At 50.7% G+C, this 14,981-nt stretch overlaps 1 long non-coding RNA gene across 1 annotated transcript; it reads right to left on the bottom strand.

The window, feature by feature from the left end:
- Window positions 1-10,417: 10,417 nt before the first annotated feature.
- On the bottom strand, window positions 10,418-13,640 carry LOC148775320 (uncharacterized). Its single transcript, XR_016039076.1, has 3 exons — window positions 13,369-13,640; window positions 12,650-12,782; window positions 10,418-10,944 (listed from the first exon to the last, which is right to left on the bottom strand). It is a non-coding gene; the product is annotated as an uncharacterized LOC148775320 (long non-coding RNA).
- Between the last annotated feature and the right edge of the window lie 1,341 nt (window positions 13,641-14,981).

Genomic DNA, 14,981 nt, shown 5'->3' with positions numbered 1-14,981 from the left:
AGGCAACTAATCTTGTGAACTTTGTGAAAGGGTCTTGGGGACCCGCAGAGATCCTTGGAGCACACTTTGAGAACTGCTGAGTTCTCAGGGACAAACATCCTCTCCTGGGTGACACTCCAAAGAGACATGCCGGGCAGGATTAAGAACACGAGTTCGATTCCCTCTTCCACTGCCTCCTGGCTGTGTGTCCTTGGGCAGATGACTTTGCTTCTCTAAGCCTGTTTCCTCATCTGTAAAATGGTCACAATGAGTCCTACCTTACAACGTGGTCACCACACATGCTTGCTGCCATGAAAAACACAGTCCTTAGGCTTTTAAGAAAGGGCTCCTTCATATCAGCCCTTCATCTTCACACATAACTTGCTGCCACAGGGCCTTTGCACAAGCTAGTGCCTCCTTCCCAAACCCTCTCCTTCCTGACTTTGCCAAAGGAGCGCATACATTATTAGCCTTCAGTCCTCAGGTCGAGTGCTACCTCCTTTGGGAAGCCTTCTGGGACTTCTCTGAGAGGTCAAACACCTTGACAGAGGATTCCGGAGCACGGCTGACAACAGTTTACTTGTTTTAGAATCATTAGGTGATTATCTGTCTCCCATCAGGCCACAGCCCAGGTTGATTGCTGCCCTCCAACAGAGTCAGGCTTGCATGGCGTGAATGCCATTGAAAGAATATTTGTCATAAAGTGTCATCTTTACTGATATCTTGGTTTTTCCAGTGTTGGAATAGAAAAGCTGGGCTTCGACAAGTGCCCGCTCCCCACCTCCTACCTTCTCTGCCAATAGCCGGACTGCATCAAGGAATGGGGGAGGTGAGGGTCCAGCCCCCAAAGCTGTGGTGCTCTTTCTGGGGACCAAGTCCCTTGCTGGGCCCCTTTACGTGGGGTCCTCTGATGTGCCCTGGAGTCATGCCCCCCCTCCTCCAACAGCTCCTCCCTTTCTCCAGGTGGCTCCTTGCCCTGAGCTGGCCACAGTCTCTCAAACGTCCGGGCTGGCAAGCACACTGCGCCCCCTGTCTGGACCTCCATTCCCTCTCCCCACTCTGCCTCCAAGGCTGGCTCTCTCCACCCCACGCCTAGACTGGGCCCTGGGTCCCTGTCGTCACCGCACAGTCCACATCGCCTATTTGTTGTCCCTTCATCATCCCTTTCCCCACCCAACCAGGCTGCTCATTGGTCAGGGAAGGGATTGTGTCATCTTGCTTTTCCAGGATTGGGCATTGGACCTGGCATCCAGTATGAAAAGGCATCCAGCATGTGGCTAATATGTATTTGCTGACGTGATATGAATGCAGAGTTTGGGAGAGATTGCTGTCATCAAAGGGCATGTATCAGTTAGTTTGGGACTGTAGATAATACACTTAGGAGACTGACTACAAACGGATCCGTGGGCTCCCGTAAACAAAACGCCTCGAAGAAGGGTGAGCTTTGGGCTCGGCGTGATCAGGGCTCCAGTCTTTTCCTCTGCGTCTCACCTGGTTCTGCAGCTTCTGTCTGTTGGTATTTTCCTCTCGTTTGCTTTGTGGTGTTAACATGGGTACGGCAGTCCCAGGCCTCAATCCATTCAGATGCAAGAGGTCTCTTTGAGTGGCTTCTAGGAGTACTTGGAATGCATCTTTTACAGAAATCCACAGTACTGAGTTACGTCTAGGGACTCAATGGACTGAACTGGTTCCGTGTCCGTCCTTGAACCAGCAGCCATGACCAGGGTGAGATTTAGAAACTGAGCTTGCGTTTGGAGCCAGGAGGACAATCAGCTCCTTTCAAAAGGGGCTGCATGAGAGAAGTGAGTGTGTTAGTTGCTCAGCTGCGTCCGACTCTGTGACCCCATGGACTGTAGCCCTCCTGGCTCCTCTATCCGTGGGATTCTCTAGGCAAGAATACTGAAGTGGGTTGCCATTCCCTTCTCCAGGGGATCTTCCTGATCCAGGGAGAGAACCCAGGTCTCCTGCATTGCAGGCAGATTCTTTACCATCTCAGCTACCAGGAAAGCTCAGAGAGAAGTGTGGCACCCACCGAAATTGGAGCAGCTACCGACAGAAGACTGAGATGGCGAGAGAGCCAAAATGTCCACTCCAGTGTTGAATTATATTAAAATTTGGAGGAGAAAAGTTCTTTGAGCAAAGATCAGTCCAAGGAAAACCGTGCCAAATGTCTAGATAGTTCACCAGAACCTTGTTTCCAAGGCAGGAAGATAACACATTTTTCCGCTCTCCGATTGAATTCCATTGACTGAAACCACAGCCAGTTCACAAAGCCGCAGAAGACTTTACCAAGTATTTTTTCAATATGTTTGTTTTTTCTGATTATGATAACAATACATGCTTGTTGTTAAAATATTTAAATAATGCAGAAAGGTATTTAAAACAGTGCTTCTCAAACGACGGTGGTTTTGTCCCCCAGGAGACGTGTGGCAATGTCTGGATGCACTTTTGTTTGTTATGACTGGGGAGGGGGTCGGGGTGCTACTGGCATCTGGTGGCAGGCCAGGGATGCTGCTAAACATCCTGCAACGCCCAGGACAGCCCCCAAAGCAACAAAAAAAGTCTGGCCCCATCCCTGCTGGCTCATTGGTGAAGAATGTGCACGCCAGTGCAGGAGACGTGAGTTCGATCCCTGGGTCCCGGAAGAGCCTCTGGAGAAGCACTGGCGGCCCACTCCAGTGTTCTTGCCTGGGAAACCCCATGGACAGAGGACACTGGGGGACTGCAGCCCATGGGGTCACAAAGATTCGGACACAACTGAGAGACTGAGCAACAATAGCAAATAACAATAGGGCCAAGGTTGAGAGACTAACTTAAATGAGTGAAAAATTGCTTCTGAAATTCCTGCCACCTGGAAATAAGCTCTGTGGCCATCTCTGGTGAGCATCTTTAGGATGCTCTCTTTAATATTCGAGCCTGTGCACCTACAACTGAGTACAAGTTAGGACAATTTTTTCTCTTCCTGTTGATATTTGGCAGAAAACAACAAAATCCTGAAAAGCAATTGTCCTTCAATTAAAAAATGTATAAAATTTTAAAAATTAAAATATAAAAACAATGTTTCTCTATAACAGGTTGTGACATCTCTACGTTGCCATTTTTAACTACTATTTTAGGAAAACTTTATTTTAATATGGTGCTTTGTTATGTTTACCATTGTTGACTTAATGAAATATCATAGTTTGGCATTTCTAGGTTTCTCCTTAGTTTTTCACTATGATAAACAATGCTGCAGCGAACACCCTTGCCCATGGAGAGTGCTCGGCTTATTATAGCCTTAGGATGAGTGCTCCAAAATTAGATTTGTGTGGTGCTTTAAAATCTCTGCCCACTGAACATTGTGGAGTATACTGCCGTTTCATGTCGGTCTGACAGGTGGGAAGCGATGCATCATTATAGCTTTTATCTGCATTTCCGTGATCACCAGCAGGCTCGATCCTGCTCCATATGCAGGCCTGCCGGTTGTACTTCTTCATTTGTGAATAGTCAATTTCACAATAAGGTGTTTACCTTTTCCTATTGTTTTCCAGGAACTCTTTGTATATTAAGGATATTCACCTTTCCTAAGAGTCATAATTGACTTTCAGAAGCCTCTTTTCTTTCTGTTTTTGTTCTTTTTTTTTTTTACATTCTCTTGTGCTTTCGAAGGATGTGCTTAATGTTCTGACAAGTGTTTCATGAATTACATTAGGAAATAACTTTTGTAACAGACCCATTTAACAACCCTTCTTTGTTCCCGCCTCCTGATAATGCTCAGAATCCCAGCGGCAGCCTTTGCCCAACTCCGTGTCATTAACCCTTGATCTTTTCCTGCTGAAGAGCAGATTGCTTTCCGGAGCTGGGAACACAGTTTCATTTTCACCTTCCCGCTGATGGAACTGTCGCTGACTCTGCGCCAGACGGCTGTTTACATAAGAAATGATTTGATTATATTGTACAGCCAATGGAGGCCTTTCTCAGAATGAAGAAGCCAGAGACATATAATCAAAGTCATTAACTGTGTACAAAGCAACGCGGCCGCTCTAAACTCCCACCAACCATAATAACAGTTTTCCAGGGAAAAATAAGAACAGGGCTATGGTTTCCTACTAAAAACGTGTTAAGGGAAAGACTTTTAAATGAAGATGGTGGCTTTCACCCAGCTGCACTCTTGAATCACACCAGCCTTGACTCAGATGCCAGATGTATAACTTACCATCTTTGTGACCTTGGGAAAGTCCCTTACCTGCCCTGAACCTGTTTCTTCACTTACAAAATGGTGATACCAATAAATAGTGATATCAACCTCAGAGGGTTACTGAGAAAATTAAATAAAACGATACATAGGAAGCACTTTCTGAGTCAGAATGTGTTTAGCCTCAGGACTAGATGAAAACGCGCATTCTTTCCATCTTCCTGCTCTTCTCAGCACTTTGCTGATGGCTCTCCTCATGATTTCAGGACGGCTGCTATAGCTCCAGATATCAAACACAGACGTGAGAACACAAAGAGAAGGAAAGGCACCTCCCCCGACATGTCCTCTTCTATGAGGGAGACCACCATTCCCAGAAGACCCCCGAAGACTTCCCGATGATCAAGAGTGCATCGTGTGCCCATTCCACACTGGTCGAGTCAAGGGAGGATGACCATCTTTGGCTTTGTTCTTATTGTTCGGTTTCTAAGTTGTGTCTGACTCTGCGACCCCATGGACTGCAGCACGCCAGGCTTCCCTGTCCTTAATTATCTCCTGGAGACCGCTCAAACTCATGTCCATTGAGTCGGCAATGTCATCCAACCATCTCATCCTCTGTCATCCCCTTCTCCTGCCCTCAATCTTTCCCAGAATCAGGGTCTTTTTTAATGAGTCGGCTCTTCGCATCAGGTGGCCAGAGTATTGGAGTTTCAGCTTCAGCGTCAGTCCTTCCAATGGACACCCGGGACTGATTTCCTTTAGGATGGACTGGTTGGATCTCCTTGCAGTCCAAGAGACTCTCAAGAGTCTTCGCCAACACCACAGTTCAAAAGCATCAATTCTTTGGCGGTCAGCCTTCTTTATGGTCCAACTCTCACATCCGTACATGACTACTAGAAAGACCGTAGCTTTGACTGGTTTTTTAGACCCATAATAACTCATGCTGAGGCTGAAGAGAGGCACTGGTCCTGAGCACCTTGGAAGATGGACATCCAACAAAACTGGACTGGCTGAGAAGACAGAGTGGGAAAGCACTGTGTTTACCATGGGTGTAGTTCCTGGCATACAGTATGTGGCCCAAAGCCCCGTGCTCGATGAGCTCTGGCCTGGGAGTCATGCGTGGGATGACCACATCTCCAATTGGCCGTGGAGCCCCTCCACACAGCAGACCCCTATATCCAACCACACACTCACCGCCTCCTCTTGGAAGGCTCTCAGGAACGTCACATCCTACAAACCATGTTTGAACCTAGGGTTCACGTCCAGTTCCCTCCCCTTCCGTACTCCTTCCCTGTTGTGTCCGCCTTGGTCAGGCCAGAAACCGACTGGCCCTGGAGATCCCCTGCTTTCCCTCACCACCTATGCTTGCGTTTCTCCAACCTCACCATCGCCTTTGACCCTCCTCATTCTCCCTGGGGCCTTCGGGGCTCCTACGCCGGTGCTGTGCCCCATCCTGGAAGCTTCCCCCGCGCTGTCCCTCCGTCACCTTTCCCGGGGAAGCTCTTCTGACTCCCTCAAGTCAGCCCCCACTTTCCGTCGACTCACAGCCGTGCACTCCTCCCTGCGTTGGCCGTATCACGTTCCGTGCTTATCCACGTGGTTACTTGACTCATGTCTCACTCCACCAGGCTGCAAATTCCACAAGGACAGGAGCCAAATCTGTTTTGTTCACTGATAATCCTCAGTGCCTGGCACGGAGCATAGCCTGTGTTCTTTTTTAAAAAAAATAAATGAATGAACCGTTTCCCACCCTGTAACCACGGAGATCTTTCTAAGGAGCACATCTAATCACCTCACCTTCTTGCCTCCAGCCTCTGGCTGTTGCTCTTCAGTTGCTAAGTTATGTCTGACTCTGTGACCCCACGGACTGCAGCACACCAGGCTTCCCTGTCCTTCGCTATGTCCTAGAGTTTGATCAAACTCATGTCCATTGAGTCCGTGATGCCATCCAACCATTTCATCCTCTCCCACCTGCTTCTCCTCTTGCCCTCAATCTTTCCCAGCATCAGAGTTTTCTCTAATGAGTCGGCTCTTCGAATCAGGTAATGGCTCCCATTTACTCTCAGGGCAAAATTCAAAAGGCTTAACATGGCTTTTCCAGGCCTTTCAAGGTAGTTCCTGCCAACTGGCCAGCCCCATTTTCACCTGCCCCCATCACTCCCTGATTCAGCCACCCTCAGGTCCTTTAGGTGAAAGCTCCATATTCTCACTTACCTCCAGATTTACCCATATGCTAGACATCTGCCTGAAAATTTTGTCTAGAAATACCCTCTTTCTCATTGTCAAGCCTCCATCTAAAAGTTGTCTCCTCCGGGAAGCCCTGCACACCTTCCCCCACCAGGCTGGTTAAACACCTCTGACGCTTCCCCAACAACATGTGCTTATTATGCATCTGTGTAAGTCAGGCTACATCTGAGCTGCTCTGACAGAGCCCACACTGTCTCAACAGGACAGAATTTTAATTCCCCAGCACGAATGTGGAAGGTCCAAGTTTGGTGGGTTGTTTCAGTTCTGCAAGTTCATTTTAGAAACTGGTTCCTTCTGTATAGTTGCTCTCCTCTCTTCTTTCCACCGCTTCCAGTGAAGGCCAAAATGGCTGCTTTGACTCCTCCATCACCTCTATATTCCAGTCAGCAGGAAGAGAGAAAGGGTCACTCCTTCTGAGGGCATGACCCAGAAGTGGTTTCACATCACTCCACTTGCACCCCGTTGGCTAGGACTTGACCATATGACCTCAGCTAACTGCAGAATAGGCTGGGAAACATAATCTCTCTCAGCCACATGTGCCCTGGGAGCAGCTCCGGGTTCTTGCGCTTTGAGGAGAAAGATGAGGGAGGTTGGTAGACCCCAGCAGTCCCTGCCACCCTCGCCCTCAGCGCTGAACATGGTCTTTTCTGGCTTTTCGTCCACCAGCCCAGCCAGACTGTGAGCTCTCTGAGAACAGGGACCAGGTAGGGTGGTCACTGCTGCATCCCCAGCAAATAGCAGTGTGGCTGGCACGTGACAAATGAGGATGAGCCGCAGAGGCCGAAGGCCAAGCTGGGGAAACTGAGGCAGTCCCTAGTTCAGTTCCACACGTGTTTCCCGGGTGCCCATTACACGTGAGATCCTGGGGGTTCACAGCCTGGTTGAAGTGGTCAGGGTGCAGTGAGGCTGGCCCGGCCCAGCGATATCCCAACCAACACTGGTTCCAGGTCTGCAATACCCCCACCTGGTGGGGGAGCTGAGGAGTCCCCAGCCGGAAGGCAGAGCCCCCCGAATGCCCACAGGTGGGTCTTGATCCCATGTGGCCCTGGACCACTGCACTTCCAGCTCGGCCCCAGCTTCATGTGGCCGTGGGCCCAGCCCTAGTACTTGCCTTCCCTCCTTTCCTGAGAGGGGGCTGGGGATGGGTTCCCCTCTCTGTGGGCAGCCCAGGAGGCTCGCTGCAGGAAAGGCCTGATAGGAGCACTGCAGGTTTCAGCCCCAGAATCAAGGGCTGTCTTAGAAAGGAAGAGAGAAAACTCCCTTGACCCTCCACCATAAGAGCTGACCTGGGATCAAGGAGAAGCAGGCTTAGCTGAAAGAACCCTGGGTTCAAGTCCCAACTTGATGCTTTCCAGCTGTGTAACTGAACCGCAGCTTCCCTATCTGTGAAATAATGGGCACCCATAGCCTAGGTTAACTTCTCAGGGTTGGCATAAGACTCAAGTGGGCAAGTGGATGTGAAAGGGCCCTGAGGCCTGAGGTTTTGTAGAGAAAAGTTGGTCATTAGTGTGGTTAAGATCAGTGTTATTTACAGGGTACCAGCAGGCAGACGGGGCTTCCCTGGTGGCTCAGTGGTAAAGAACCTGCCTGCAATGCAGGAGACCTGGGTTTGATCCCTGGGTCAGGAAGATCCCCTGGAGGAAGACATGGGCAACCCTCTCTAGTATTCTTGCCTGGAGATTCCCTGGTGGGCTACAGTCCATGGGGTCACACAGAGTTGGACACAACTGGGTGACTAAGCAACAGCAGCAGCAGACAGAGACCCAGAGAAGTGGGCAAACTGTGATCCAATAAATATACCATCTGCAGGGTGAGATGCGGGACCTCTGTGTTGGGTGAGTGGAGGAATCGTCTCCCCAGCTACAACCTGTCCACTGACTTCTCCCTGCAAGTCAGAATGGAAGAAAACCCCTATCCACGAAGGCCAAGGCCCTGTGTGGTCTGCCCCACGTCCTCACCTCGCTGGCCTTGAGTCCCAGCTCTGTCCTCCCGCTGAGCGCTCTGTCCCAGCCACTCCTGCTCCCTGCTGTTCCTTAAAGGTGTCCAGCTGATCCCACCTCACCACCTCTGTGCTTGCTGTTCCCTCTGCCCGGGTCTCCCTCCCCTGCGGCTCCGGCTTCTCCTTCTGCTCCCCACTTAGATGTCACCTCCTTGTTCTCCTAGAGAGCCACCACCTACCCAGGTGTCTGTCACACCGGGCCATCTGGTTGACCTCCCAGTCCTGATCGGTAGCACTGTAGGCACATCGGTCCTGTTCATTCAGGTATCTGCTCATTTCTTCTCTGTCTCCCGCAGTGGAGCACACGGACCCTGCCTGTCTTGTTCACTATATCTGGAGTCTAGCACAGGGCCCGGCACAGAGGCGGTGCTCAGTATTTGTTGACTAAGTGAGTGCATACACAGGGAGAAAGGGGCACGGTGTGGCTTCCATTGAGCACCTGTTACTTGCCAGCCACATTCATCACAGCCTTCAAGACTTACGATATCACTGCCAGGTCAGATTGTTATCCCCACTTCACAGATGGGGAAACTGAGGTTCAGAGTAAAAAAAAAATGACATCACTAAGTTCACGCAAAGAGAAAAAGGCAGGTGTTGGAGCTGAAGTCAAACCTCAGACTGAGAAATATTTACAACCCAAATATAAAACTCTTGAAGGTATTAGTGGGTTCTTGGGTACCCATACCTATCAAAGCTCATCAACCGTACACTTTTAAATTGAAGGCTGTCAACTGGGGATCATTTTGTCCCCAAGAGACTTTTGGAAATGTCCTGACACTTCTGTGGCTGTCACGACTGTGGGGATGTGAAACTGGCGTCTAGGGGCAGAGGTCAGGGATGCTGCTAAACATCGTGTTAATGCAATACGGCACCTCCCACTCCCCAGACAAAGAATTATCCGACCCAAATGTCAGGAGTACCAGAATTGAGACACCCTGCCTTACATGGGGGCTTCCCAGGTGGTGCTAGTGGTAAGGTACCTGCCTGCCAATGCAGAAGACACAGGAGAGGGGGGTTCCATCCCTGGGTCGGGAAGATGCCCTACAGGAGGAAATGGCAACCCACTCCAGTTCTTGCCTGGAGAATCCCCTGGATAGAGGAGCCTGGTGGGCTCACAAACAGTCAGACACGACTGAATTGACTGAGCATGCCCTTTCGTCTTAAGTGGATGCCGTTTATTGCACATAAGTCTGTAGACCAACTAGAAAAGGACTTCTACCAATCAGAAAGGAAAGAAACAAATCAGTGAGAGACAATGCCAGATAATTTTAAAAAGCAAATGAGCACATTAGAAAATACAAACAGCCAATACATAAACAATAAGGGCTTCACCTCAATACTAGTCAGGGAAATGCACATTTTAACGCGAATAACTTTTTCCCCATCACACGGGGGGGAAATATTTAAGTGAGAATGTCTTGTCTGGTGAGTGTGAGGGAGGCAGATCCTTTCACACACGGTGAGAGGGAGTGTAAACTGGCAAAACCTTCCTGTTGATTTGGGAAAACTTCCTGACCTTTTAAATGGACGCGCCCGCAGTTTCAAGTACATTTTGTCGAAAATGTGCCAGCTTCCCTGGTAGCTCAGCTGGTAAAGAATCCACCTGCAACGTGGGAGACCTGGGTTTGATTCTTGGGTTTGGAAGATCCCCTGGAGAAGGGATAGGCTACCCACTCCAGTATTCTTGGGCTTCCCTTGTGGCTCAGCTGGTAAAGAATCCACCTGCAATGTGGGAGACCTGGGTTCGATCCCTGGGTTGGGAGGATCCCTTGGAGAAAGGAAAGGCGATGGGCATGACAAGTCCTTCATGAGGATGTTCACTGAGGCATTGTTTCAAATAGTGGACATATTTCAGTTCAGTTCAGTTCAGTTCAGTCGCTCGGTCGTGTCCGACTCTTTGCGACCCCATGAATCACAGCACACCAGGCCTCCCTGTCCATCACCAACTCCATATAGGGGAAGCTAAATATCCATGAATATGGAATGAAGTACATAAACTGTGTCACAGCTATCCTATAATTATCTAAATGCATAATTTTAGGTGATAAAAAGCTCGAGAAATCACATTTACTATCTGTTTCTAGTCAGACCACACAAAATAAATCTGATCCATCATCCCATCTTCTCACTAATGTGTTTAGTCGCTCAGTCGTGTCCCATTCTTTGAGACCCCGTGGACTGTAGCCCGCCAGGCTCCTCTGTCCATGGGATTTTCCAGGCAAGAAAAAATATTTTAAAAAAGATTTTTTTCAATGTGGACCATTTTTAAAGTCTTCATTGAATTTGTTACAATATTGTTTCTGCTTTGTGTTCTGTTTTTTTTCATCTGCGAGGCAGGCGGGATCTGAGCTCCCCCCGACTAGGGCTTGAAATCACACTGGAAGGTGAAGAATATGACCCCAGCTCTGAATGGACCGGCAACGGACCAACACCAGATGATCACGTCTCCAGCAACCTTGCAGGCAGGCAGGTGCAGGCGGGCAGGTGCAGTCGGGGGCCAGATGACCCAACCCTGGTCAGTTCAGTTCAGTCGCTCAGTTATGCCCAACTGTGTGAGATGTAAGTGGACATCAGTCAGGTGGGGCTTTGACAAAGCTGCCGTGTTTTTAATCTAAGAGGAGGATGTGACCCAGATCCTCCACCTTCTCTGCCCTCCTCCTGGGCTGAGCATAGCGTGCCAGGCAGTCAAGTAGCCATGAGTTTGAAAGTCATGCACCAAATTGGGAGACAAGGAAACTGGTCATTGGTGACTTCCCTGAACGAGTCCTCCTCTGGACTTCTTTTTACCCAAGGAAAATAGAATCTCTAGCCAGCAAAGCCACTGGAGTCTGGTACTCATTACTTGAAGCCAAACCCAATCCTGGAGATTCAGTTAACTTACCATAGAGAGTATGTTGCTTGAATCGTTTTGCAACAGAGCTATCTTTAAGTATTATCAAGCTGTGGGGCTTCCCTACTGGCTCAGATGGTAAGAAAATCTGCCTGCAATGCACGAGACCCAGGTTTGACCCCTGGTCGAGAAGATCCCCTGAAGAAGGGAAAGGCAACCCACTCCAGTGTCTTGCCTGGAGAATTCCACGGACAGAGGAGCCTAGCGGGCTACAGTCCATGGGGTTGCACAGAGTGGGACACAGCTGAGCAGCTAAGACACATATATACACACGTTGTTAAGTTGGGAGGAACGTATACGTGTGTATATATAGATTTATTTCTTTTGTTTGGCTGTATAGGGTCTTAGTTGTTTGTGTGGGCTTCGTTGCCTGGAGGCTTGTGAGCTCTCAGTTTCCTGACCAGAGATCAAACCCAAGTCCCCAGCGCTGCAAGGCAGATTCTTAACCACTGGACCACCAGGGAAGTCCCAAGTTAGGAGTTTTTAAAATTAAAATATAAATCAGATATAGCACATCAGGCTAGAGAGTCTGTGGCCCCTTGATGGTCCTTTTCAAAAATGCTTTTGCTGGTTGGCTCCGGCTTTTCTGACCCAGGAAAAAAAGCCAAGGGGAAATGGAAATGCACCAAGAGGCTTTCCCCTGAGTGCCTGAGGGGGAGGCTGGGGTGCTGACTGCATAGAAGCAGCTCCATTTTCCTGATAAGAGGGCCCAGGCTGCACCTCTGACCCCGGAAGGGAGGCTCAGGGATCATTCTGGGCTGTCCCCTGCTTCACGACTGAGCCCTGTGGCCCTCCGGCCCAGACATGCGGCCCCCCCGGCAGCGGCCCAGCCACCTCTCCCGCCTGTTTGTCCTCTTCTTCCCAGAAGCAGGGTGCTCCCTTTATCTTGGGCCAAAGTCCCCCGGGGGCGAGGATGGAATGTCACCTGTCCTCTTGGGGCTGATGAGTCATCTCCGACTGGTCGGAGGCCACACAGCTGACCTGACCTCTCCCTTTCGCCCCCTCCCCAGCCTTCTCCTGCTGGGCGTGTTGCCGGAAAAATCGTCACGGTGACAGCCACCATCTCTGGGGTGCTGACGCAGAACCAGGCCCCGGGAGGTTAACGACACAGCCTGGGACTCAGACCCCTGGGTTCAAACGCCGGTTCCAACCTGTCCTAACCCGGTGGCCGGGGAAGTCAGGGAATCCCCCCGATCTCCATTTGTTCATTCAGTAAACCTTTAATGAGTAAGCACTCTGCACCAGACCTGGAGGTGATGAGGCTGCTGCAATGACTCCCCAGAAACAGTCCTGCACTGGCGGGCACAGTGGACAGAGAGATTCCAAACTACTACTGCTAACAATTTAGTAAGGTTCCACGCACCAGCTGGTGACGGGTGCCATGGGCATCATGGGTGCCATGGTGACGGGCGCCAAGCTGTGCTCATGAAGGGGCTTATTCCTGTAAGCAGGGTGGTCAAGGAAGGCACTGGATACGTTCACCTCTGAGCAAAGACCTGCAGGTGGTGAGAGAGAAGCCATGTAATTATTCTTGGGAAGAGAGTCCAGGCAGAGGGAACAGCAAGTGCAAAGGCCCTGGGGCTGAAGAGTGCGTGATGTGTTCCAGGAGCAGGGGGCAGGCCGGTGTAGCTGGAGAGGAGTCATCAGAAGGCAAGGCAAGGGTCAACTGTGAAGGCCTACGGGCCACTGCCAGGACCTCGTCTTTCACTCTGGGCAACGTGGGAGCCATGGCAGGGTGTTGAGCACGGGAGAGACATGAACTGACTTCCTTCAGGTAGAGGGGAAATGGCAGGATGGAGGAGATAGTTTGGAGGAGTCTGGAACAATCCTCCGAGCAAGTTTCTGGTGACTCACGATGGGGTGGGGCTGTGGAGGCGGGGGACGTGGTCAGATCCGGATGCCTTCTGAAGGCTCATGGATTAGAAGTGGGGCAGAGAGGGTCAGAGAAAGAGAAGAGTAAGTGAGGACACTCAGGTTTTGGGCCTGAGTCCCTTGAAAGACAGAGGTGGGTTCTTTCTGAAGTGAAGAAGACTACAGCAGGGCTGGGACAGTGCAGGGAGGTGAAGAGGTTCCCTTTCTTACCTGGAGGCTGAGTCATCCATCAGGCCTGTGCTGTCACAGCTGGATATTCAGACTTGAGTTCAAGTGAGACATCCTGGCAGGAGGTGTACGTTTGGAGATTTTTAGCATGGAGATGATATTTAGAGACTTGGTTTCTTCATCTGTAATGTGGGAATTAAACAGCATCTGCTTTGCAAGGTTGCTGTGAATCTGGGTTAATAAGCATATAGAGGTCCCATGCAGATGGCAAAACGCAGGTAAATGTTTGTTCTAGGATAGTCTGTGAGATTGCCAAGAGTCAGACATGACCGAGCGGCTCATATGACCTACCTAGTAATTCCACACCCATCCTACTGAATCCTCGTGAGGTCACTATCCTCGTCACCATCTTTGACTTTATGGAGAAGGAAATGGAAGCTCAGCAAAGGGAGGGGACTGATCCAAGCTCACACAGCCAGCAAATGGCACAGCTGGGATTCACAGCCTGGCTTTAGGGTCCCGCTCTTGACTGTCCCTCCTGTCGCCTGCATTCCCAGCACCAGGCCCTGGGATCCTAAATTGAACGGACCCGGGGAGGTCCACCATGGAGCACGAAGACGATCAGGAGAGGAAACACCTCCGGGTGAGTCGGGCCCTGAGCCCGCCTGCCTAGGGGCCCCAAATACACAGAAGCAGGTCTGCTGAGCTGGTTTAGACTTGTGGTGAAGAGAAGCAGCCCGAGTCCAATCTCAGCTCCACTCCTCGCTGGCCGTGGGGCCCTGAGGGTAGGACGCAGCTGCCTTGTGCCTCAGTTTCCCCCACTGTCGAGAAGGGTAACAGAGGACTGAGTGGGTTGGTTCCCGCAGAGTGTTTAGAACAGCCCGGGAGCCCAGCAGGCGCCTCCCCAAGGCAGGCCCTGCCATCACGGCGGGTGCTCCAGCTTGGCCGCCGCTGAGGATGCGCTCCCAGGCCGGGGCCTCCTGCCATCCCCGTGTCTCCCTCCGCCTCTTGCTCAGCGTAGCTCGTCTGCCTCGGCCGACGTGAGCCCTGCGTCTTTGGATTTCTCACCGAGCCTCCGGTTCCTCCTGCCCCCAAGTGGGGAGCGGGGTAATGAGCGGGGTGGGGGGTGACCAGGCGCAGCGCCTGTGAAGGGCTCCAGGTTAGCGCTGTGCCGGCTCAGCGTCGCTGCTCAGTGTCACCGGAAACTCAGCCTGGTCCCCCGGAGGCTGGATAAAAAAGCGTTTTCTCAGCCGGATGCTTCTCAGCCGTGAAGAAACCCTAGTGACGCTTGCAGATCTCAGCGGATCTCACAGGTGTTATGCTGAGTGTAGGAAGTGTGTGCAGAGGAGCACGCACTGTGTGACTTCCTCTATTTGAAACTCTAGGTGGGACAAAACTAACCTGTGATGCGAAACAGGATGACCTAGGGTGACAGGGCAGAGACCTGCGGTCACTGCGGTTGAGGCTGGTTTGGAAAGGAGCACGAGGGAACTCGGCCTTTGAAGGATCTGTATCGTGTTTTAGGCGGTTGATTCTCCAGTGTATCTGTCGGAACTCATCAAACAGAATCCATCACCATCTGTGCATTTTATTCTATGTCCATTATTTACCACTTATTTTAAAAGGTAGAAACATTTTGCTATCATTTCATAAAT

The sequence above is a fragment of the Moschus berezovskii genome, chromosome 15 (assembly GCF_049115385.1).
Source record: "Moschus berezovskii isolate FMDL1 chromosome 15, NW_MosBer_1.0, whole genome shotgun sequence".
In the NCBI taxonomy this organism is placed as follows: Eukaryota; Metazoa; Chordata; class Mammalia; order Artiodactyla; family Moschidae; genus Moschus; species Moschus berezovskii.
The sequence above is the reverse complement of the archived record's forward strand: the minus strand, read 5'-3'. Positions and strand labels throughout refer to the sequence as shown.